This window comes from Gouania willdenowi, chromosome 7 (assembly GCF_900634775.1).
Source record: "Gouania willdenowi chromosome 7, fGouWil2.1, whole genome shotgun sequence".
In the NCBI taxonomy this organism is placed as follows: Eukaryota; Metazoa; Chordata; class Actinopteri; order Blenniiformes; family Gobiesocidae; genus Gouania; species Gouania willdenowi.
The window spans coordinates 21,378,250-21,387,545 of record NC_041050.1 but is presented as its reverse complement, the minus strand read 5'-3'; the positions used below and the strand labels follow the sequence as shown (position 1 = coordinate 21,387,545).

Sequence of the window (9,296 nt, the reverse complement as noted above, 5' to 3'; positions counted from 1 at the left end):
AAGTCCAATGTTAAGGCACAAAACACATTTTCACGTGCACTTTTAAAAGAAAAAGAACTATTTGCAGTTTTGCATTGTTTATTATAGAGATCCAGAATTTAAATTAATAGGCTTCATTTTCATTGGTATTATTCCTTTATTTATTTAATTCAAGATTTATTTTTAGATATATTGCATTGTTTTGAATAGTTTATCAAGGAATTCTTTTGACAATGAAAAATAAAAGGAAAATAATACAGTATTTTCTAGTTTTTTTCCCCCCAAAAAAATTTGTCTACAGTCCCATTTTGTAAATGAAAAAATTGTGAGAGAATCGTATTGTGAACCCATTATCGTGAATCGAATCGTATCGGGAGTTGAGTGAATCGTTACATCCCTACTAAATATTTATACAAAAATACACAAAATTATTCCAAAATCACTACAATGGCAACAAAAAACATAATTATATACAAAAAATGCACAAAAAGACAACAGAAAGATACAAAAATACACATAATGACTCCAAAAACATACATTACAGAAAAACACATTAAACAAAAAAATATAAAAATGAGTATAAAAACAACAAACACACGCTATTTTAGTTTGCACCTGCAAACAAACCCCTTTATAACACTACAAAGTACAGCGTATGTACACCTCTATGTACATTCAAGCTCAACACATACTCATTTGGCCATAATTCACAACTCTACTTATGCTCCTACATGAAAACATACTTGTGACGGGCAATGTACTAGTAAATTAAAAAGTTGAATAGTTTTAAAAAGTTGAAAAGTTAATAAAAAACTCGGATGACTAAACACCACAATAACCATCTAAAGTGTAGTCTGTAATTCTGCCTTTTAATTTCTATAATAAACATCAGATTATTTCTGATCAGTATGTTGTTAAAAGGGATTCGATTCCATAAAACATATTTTTCATATTTTTTTATTCCTTCCTAACAGTTCATTTACAGTTCCCCAATTTCTAGCATTATTAAATTAATATATCTAATCTTCCCTATGATAATAATAACACACATTTAATCACAAAAGGCAGCTTCAATCAGATCAGTGTTGACAGTTGTCATGGCAACTCAGGCTAAAATGGAAGTTCAATGTTGACAGGTTGTCATGGCAACTCAGGCTAAAATGGAAGCTCAATGTTGACAGGTTGTCATGGAAACTCAGGCTAAGATGAAAGCTGCAGAATCTCCTCGTGCACGTCAGACTAAAGCTTTTAATAATATCGATTAAGCAGCAGATGTCATCAGTGAGCAACGTTTGAGACCAAAGTGAGTTTCTAATAATAATAATGTCAACTTTAATGACTCATTTCATGATTTTCCACTACTTCATTTTCAAAGATACTCTAATCATCATAACAACTATCTAATCTATTTTAATGTGTATTATCTTTTATTAGAAAATATGCTTAAAGTTAATCTTTTTGTTTTGAGGGATTTTCATTGAAAAGTGATTTTCATTTTATTTTATTAAAATGTGAAAGGTACACTGCTTTCATTAATCTGTACTAGTAATTATTGATCATTTCTGACATAACATTGACTTATAATATAGTATTCTGCATACATTTTAAATTTATATGTTGACATTCAATTTTGTTTCCCTGTTTCTTCCAGAACTTTAAGGAATTTGAGTACATGATGGGTGAGTGTGTCAATAATCTAATAACATTTTTCACCTTGTACATTGATATTTAGATGATATAATATTAGCTAAACTGATCAGCCACTGTATTATGAATATTATATTGAGCCTAATAAATCTTTTTTCTAACACAAGCTGCCATGATATATGAATGACCTTTCTATAATAATTATGTTCTTGTAAAACATTTATAGCCCATAATGTAGACTATAGTTTTATTTCAGTTATTGTTTTATCAATTATTTTTGATTCCAGAAATGTTAACTGGAGCCTTTGGGAGGTACTAAATGTATGCATAATAACAGGCAAACAGCTCAGGTTTGATAAATGTGAATTCTCACATTTGGTTTTACTTTACAGCTGCTATTCTTTAATAAATCCACTCAATAATGTATTGACTACTCTCAGAAGAAAGAAGCATTTCTCCAGAATAACAAAGTAGTGTTCTGAACAGGATTACAGACTAAACCTCAACAGAGTCAACATCACATGGAATCACTACATCCAACATGTGTTTTTTTAATCTGATATGCAGGACGTAATGAAACTATTCCTAAGCAGAAGTAGCAGATAATAAAACACATGCAGCCATTTGATGCTGACACCATCCTCCTACTAAAAGTGTTTTATACATTTTATGTATGAGGCTTCTTTGAACAGTTGCATCATGTTGCAGGTGATGTTATAACTACTTGATTTAACGGCGTGTATTTGTCCTCACTGTCAGACGGTGAAGAGAGAGCCTGTGAAGGACCAGATTCTATGTATGTGAAGCTGATTTCCTCAGATGACCATGAATTCATTGTGAAAAAGAGAACACGCCCTGGTATCAGGGACAATCAAAGCCATGTTGAGTGGGCCAGGTAAGGAAACAGCACTAAGAGAGCTTTTCTGATATCTTGAAGACTTTTTCTAAGGAATATTTTTATTAATGAGTGTAAACATTAGACAATGTTGTATCTACTAATGTTCAATCTGTCCAGAGTCACAGGTGTTCTATTTTATTGCAAAGCACACACAGATTATAAGTAACAATGGGTCTGAATATCATTTGGGATGTTTGACCTTCTGTGACTTCATATGCAGGACAATTTGTTGAGAATGAAACCAACGAGATAAAGTTCAGGGAGATTCCCTCTCATGTCTGTCGAAGGTCTGTGAGTATTTCACCTACAAGGCCCAGCACACCAACAGCTCCACAGAGGTACCCGACTTCCCCGTCTCTCCAGAGATCACTCTAGAACTGTTCATTGCTGCAAACTTTTTGGATTGCTAAAGTTGAAAAGAAAAACATAAAATAAAAGCATGATCATTTATCAAAGTGTCTTTTTTCCCTTTCCAAAAAATATTGCCTCAATATCATGAGCCCAGTATTGTTTATTGTTTAGTGAGCTTTGTACATCATAACATCACATAACACTGACATTATGATAAAAGTGGAGGTCTAGTGGTTGAGGAAACAGGCTCACCTGGTCTATCATTGTGGGATGTTGATCAGTCCCTAATACTTATTGATCCTGACTGCTCCCTGGATGCTACACCATGGCTGCCCACTGCTCCTCACAGAGGGGTTAAATTACAGAACACATCCTGTGTATGTAGCTTTACATGGCGTTGACGCCAATATTTGTCATTTAACACGTCTCATTTGGGATGATTATAAACCAAATCTATTATCATACCTTTTTTCTGTGTATTATTACAGAAGTATAATTACACAACAAACAACATCTCATCAGACGGCTCAGCTTTAGCGCTTGGTGACTATTAGCAAAACAGCTACTGAGCAGAATGGCAAGTAACACAGTACAAATACTTTGTTACTTACTTAAGTAGGTTTTTCAGTTACATTGTACTTTTAGAAGTGTCTATGTTTACTTTTACTTTGTTACATTTTCAACATAAATGTTGGTACTTTCTACATCTTTACATTTCCCAAAAAGGCTCGTTACTTTATATATATATAGCCTATAAGCCTATATTTTAAAATTTTTGGTGCAGCAACACCAATGCGCGACAACTGTTTTGACCCAGCGGCTCACTCACACAGCCAGGATCAGACAGAAGCTGAAAGTAAGGGGAGGGGGAGGGCTTACACACACATACAAGTAATGATGATTAACTAAAGCTAGAGTGAAATTCCATGGTAAGCCAATCAAATTTTAGGTAAGTGGGCGTGGCTATCAAGCTTGCGCTGACAGTGAGAGGACAAGAAGCAACAATGTGGAGCCTGGAGCATCTGTTGATTTAAAACTGAACTACATCTGGAATTGAACCCGCTCAAGACTGTGGAGATGACAGTGGACTTCAGGAGAAATCCCCCCCACTCCCCCCCCCTTACCGTGGACTCCTTCAGGTTCCTGGGATCCACAATCTCACAGGACCTGAAGTGGACCTCCCACATAGACACAACCAGGAAAAAGGCACAGCAGAGGATGTACTTCCTGCGTCAGCTGAGGAAGTTCAACCTGCCCCAGGAGCTGCTGATCATGTTCTACACCTCCATCATTCAGTCTGTTCTGTGCACCTCCATCACTGTCTGGTTTGGATCTACAACCAAACTAGACAGACACAGACTACAAAGGATAATCAGGACTGCAGAAAAGATCATTGGTGTTGATCTGCCCTCCATCCAAGACTTATACCTGTCCAGGGTCAGGAAACGGGCAGGTAGCATCACTGCAGACCCCTCACACCCTGCACACAATCTGTTCAAACTCCTCCCCTCCGGCAGACGCCTACAGATCACTGTACGCCAAAACTACCCGCCATAAAAACAGTTTCTTCCCCAGGCTGTCACTCTGATCAACACTAAACAGTCATAGAGTGTCAGACCTGTTTCTGTTACTGTGAAATAACCATGGAACTAAACATAACAACCCTGGATCACCTGTCACTGAGAATGTTCATGGACATAATATTTTCATTTAAATGTTCACCTGCACTACTCATCAATGTACTACTGCACTATTATCTTATTATTATTATTATTATTATTATTATTATTATTATGATATTATTATTATTATATTTTATTTTATTTCGTTATTATTATTATTATTATTATTATTATTATTATTATTATTATTATTATTATTATTTTATTATTATCTTGTTATTTTATTGAGTTTGCATATATTAGTCTAACTACTCTTATATTTATGTTTATACTTGTTTTTTTTATTTATTTTTCTTTATTCTAGTTGATTGCTATTATTTAATGTTACACTATCTGAGAGAGCACAGGTCACCAAGACAAATGCATCGTGTGTATTCATACACTCTTGGTCAATAAAGTTTATTCTGATTCTGATTCTGTGTTTACAGCGTGGAAGTTTTTTTTTTTCATTTTATGAAGTCAAATGTTATCTGTAGGTTTTATTTTACTGCCAATTATTTATTGAATCTTATTTTATCAGAAAAAATATCTGATCCATGACTCAGACATTAAAAAAATGAGCGCCCACCAAGAAACAACCTCTGGTGCTCCTTGAGAACAAGTTGTGTGCAGCCCTGGTTATTACATAAGAGCCTTATCTCATAACCAGGGGTGCACACAATCTTCAGAAATGTGATGTGTTAACCTTAAAGGTGCAGCTCGCAACTCTCAGACCCCTCCCCCCCTCCCTCCCCGCTGCTTTCTTGCCCTGCCTCCAAACATTCCAAAGTTCCTCCCTCAGATGAGCTAACGTTAGTCCGAGAGCAACATCACAGTAATATAACATGCTCCGTTAAAAAGCATATTACTGCAGCGCTTTTCTCTCTCAATGTGCACACACCTCAGCAGCAGCAGCAACAACACAGTGTCCACATGGAGGCTGCTGCACACACATGACCAACACATGCACCACAGAGTTCTAGTGTAACAATTACAAATCAAACACAATGTAAATCAAGCAGCAGTAATTACCTTTCAAGCAGAGAAATAGCTAATTCCATCTTCTACTCCTCCAGACCATACACTGTAAAAAAGATGGCACTCCAGCCCAGGAAGGGGGTGGGGACTGTGAGCAATAGCTGTCAGGCAGTCCATCAAACACAATCCTGGCTGTGATTGGTTCTTTTTGCTCGGTCGTGGTGCATTCTGGCAATCTGCCAAAGGCTGCAGGAGCAGCTGGGGGCGGGGCTCAATGAGCCTGTTTTTTTTTTACACAAACTGCTAGTTTGATGTAAAGCTGTCCTTATATAGTAACAGCTTTAGCAAAGATAACAAAAAGTCACTTTTATAAGATTTGCAGACTGCACTTTTAAGTGTGCAATACAAATGCCTAAAGGACTAGTGAAGTACATTAGGATACTAGACATGTAGTGTTTGTTAAACAATAACATTGCTAAAGCAGATTCTATATAAATGATCCTGTGTTTATTAACAGCTTTGCAGCCAGTGAGTCGTGCAACAGAAATTCTTTTTACATTTAAAAGTACTTCTGAGTACATTTCAGAGCCTGTACTTTCATTTTTTACTTGAGTAGATACTTGGATCAATACTTTTTACTTCTACTCAAGTAAGGAATCTGGGTAATTTTGCCATCTCTGCGAAGAAGCTATGTTGCAGATTTATAAGAAACACAGTGAAGAGCATGATTGTGATTCTGCGTGCTAGTCCCATGGGTAAAGAAGTTAATACCACTCCAAACTGGAAATGAAAGTAATGTCACAGAAAATTGTTGACTATTACCCTTTGTTACGAGATGCTGGCACAGATATGCCTTATGTAAGTAATGTTGTTTTTTTCCTAAATTTTAACCTACATTTTGGGTGGAATAGCAACAAGAAAAAACACTTATTATTAACACATCTCTAGTAACAGGTTATGTACCACAGGCCTTTAAACCGCTGTAATCAAATCTCTCCTTAAAAAACCAACCCTCGATCCAAGTGACTTGTCCATTTATAGACTAATATCTAATCTCCCTTTAGTTTCCAAAAGTCTTAAAAAAGTAATCGCAGGTCAACTATGTGATCACCTACTTATACGAGAGCTTTCAGTCTGGCTTTAGAGCCCATCACAGCAGAGAGACTGCCTTAGTAAAAGTAACCAATGATCTCCTCTGAGCCTCAGACAGAGGGTTGGTCTCAGTTCTGGTGCTCTTAGATCTCAGTGCAGCCTTCGATACAGTGTCTAACTGTCTTTCTGCAGGGACGCTTGCAGGATGGAGAACGTGCAGAACAACATTAGAAACAGGAAGTTCACCTTCAGCACCGTCCAACTCCTCACATTCCCCAAACTCTACAGACCCCTGGACGGCAGCTACGGACAGACGCTGGCGCTCTACAGCGCCGTCTGTTGGCTCTGTGATGCTCTGTGTGAACACTTTAAGTTCCAGTTGTCTGCTGTCAACAGCTGGAACAATAAGAGTTAAACGTCCTTTTATTTATGTCACAACAAAGCTGGATTTCCTTTGTTTGATTTTACATCGATCTCATTTATATTTCTAATTTTCTTGTTTTTAACTTCTAACTCGAAAGTATTTGCCTGCACAAACAAACAAACAACAACAAAAATGGATGAAATAATCTTGTGCTTTTATTTTGAAGAGGATAAATCGAGCAGCAGAGGATAATGTATGAACACAAACATAAAGGTAATTATGTTTCAAATTTAGTCAAATAAAGTAGATCAGGGCAAGTTTGGGCTTAAATAGAATTGTAATCACAAAATTGATAATTAATAAATGACATCTCTGATCATTTACCAATATTTACGATACTTAACACTAAAAAGAAGAACCTTGAAAATAATAACACATTGACATACAGAAGACTGGAAGGAGAAAAACAACTAGAAAACTTTAAACAACAGATAAAAAGAGAGACGTGGGAGAGTGTTTTCAATGAAGAAGACGTGAACGTAGCATATGACACATTTACAGACACAATAACAACAATATACGATAATGCTGCCCTTTGAAACAAATAACAATCAAAAGTAAAACAAACAAAGTACCATGGATTAATAAGAAAATAGCCAACGTATGCAAAAAAAAAAACATATTATATAAAAAATATATAACAGAAAAAACATTAAAAGCAGAAATACGTTAAAAAAAATACAGAAACAAAGTCAATAATTTACTAAGAGAAAAAAAAAGAGAATGTTATGAAAAACAATTAAAAGAGAATAAAAACAAAAACAAAAAAATGTGGGAAATTATAAACACCATAACCATGCGCAAAAGCAAAGAAAAAAATGCAGACCACTTTATAATAAACAATGTAAAAGAATACAATAAAAACATAATAGCACAAGAACTCAACAGTTTTTTCATTAATACTGGAAAAAACACGGAGAAAGGGATTAATCAACACCCAACACTTAAATGGAATCATTTTGACAATGAGAAGAAAGACATTGATAAGTACTTTGTACTTGAAGAAGTAACAGAAGCAGAGGTGGACAAAATAATCACAACCTGTACCTCAAAAAATCCAGAGACGTTAATAATCGAACTATGAGTCTAATAAAAACCATAACAGCGGAAATAACCCCGCCACTAACACATATAAGTAATCTCTCATTTAAGAATGTCGTTTTCCCAGAAAAAATGAAAATTGCAAAAATCAGACCGATTTACAAGGGTGGAGAAAAAATGGAATTTCACTAATTATCGACCGATATCAATATTACCACAATTATCGAAAATTCTGGAAAAACTCTTCATGAAAAGACTCGACAAATTCATAGAAGACAATAATATACTACATAAAGGACAATATGGGTTTAGAAAAGGACGTTCAACAGCAATGGCTATAATTGACATCACGGAGAATATAAGAGAAGCATTAGAAAAAAACTATTTGTATTCGGAATTTTTCTGGACCTAAAAAAGCATTTGACACAATTAATCATGATATTCTAGAAGAAAAACTTCAAAACTACGGAATAAAGCACAAAGCTTTAAAATGGATTAAAAGCTATATGACAAATAGGAGACAATATGTTGACTTTGAAGAACACACATCAAAATGCCAAACCATACAATGTGGTGTGCCACAGGGTTCAATTTTAGGGCCAAAACTGTTCATTTAATACATAAACGACATTTTCAAAGTCTCAATTTGCCTCAAACTAACGTTGTTTGCAGATGACACAACCATCCTATGCTCAGGTAAAGACATTAAAACTTTAATAGAGTCAACAAATGAAGAATTATCAAAAATCCAGACATGGTTAGATGTAAATAAACTAGCCCTAAACGTCAGCAAAACAAAATTCATCAATTTCGGAAAGAAAAAAATAATAGGAGATATAAGACTGAAACTAAACATGGAAATAATAGAACAAGTAAAAGAATATAGGGTACTAGGAGTTTGGATGGACGACAAGCTGACCTGGAAAAAACATATACAAATAGTTAAACACAAAGTTGCCAAAAGCAGTTACATTCTATGGAAGCTTCAACAAATCCTACATACCAAATCACTTAAAACAATCTATTCTTCACTCATAGCATCGTATTTAAATTACTGCTCCGAAATATGGGGAAATAACTACAAAACGCATCTTGAACCATTATTTAAACTACAAAAAAAGCTATAAGAATTTTACATAAAGCACCACACAACGCACACACAAACGAATTATTTGAGAAGGCAAAATACCTAGAACTGCAAGAAATAATACACTACAACACACAA

General features: G+C 35.1%; 1 pseudogene; it reads left to right on the top strand.

The window, feature by feature from the left end:
• Positions 1 to 1,228: 1,228 nt before the first annotated feature.
• LOC114466485 (elongin-C-like) lies at positions 1,229 to 2,934 on the top strand (annotated as a pseudogene).
• The last annotated feature ends 6,362 nt before the right edge of the window (positions 2,935 to 9,296 follow it).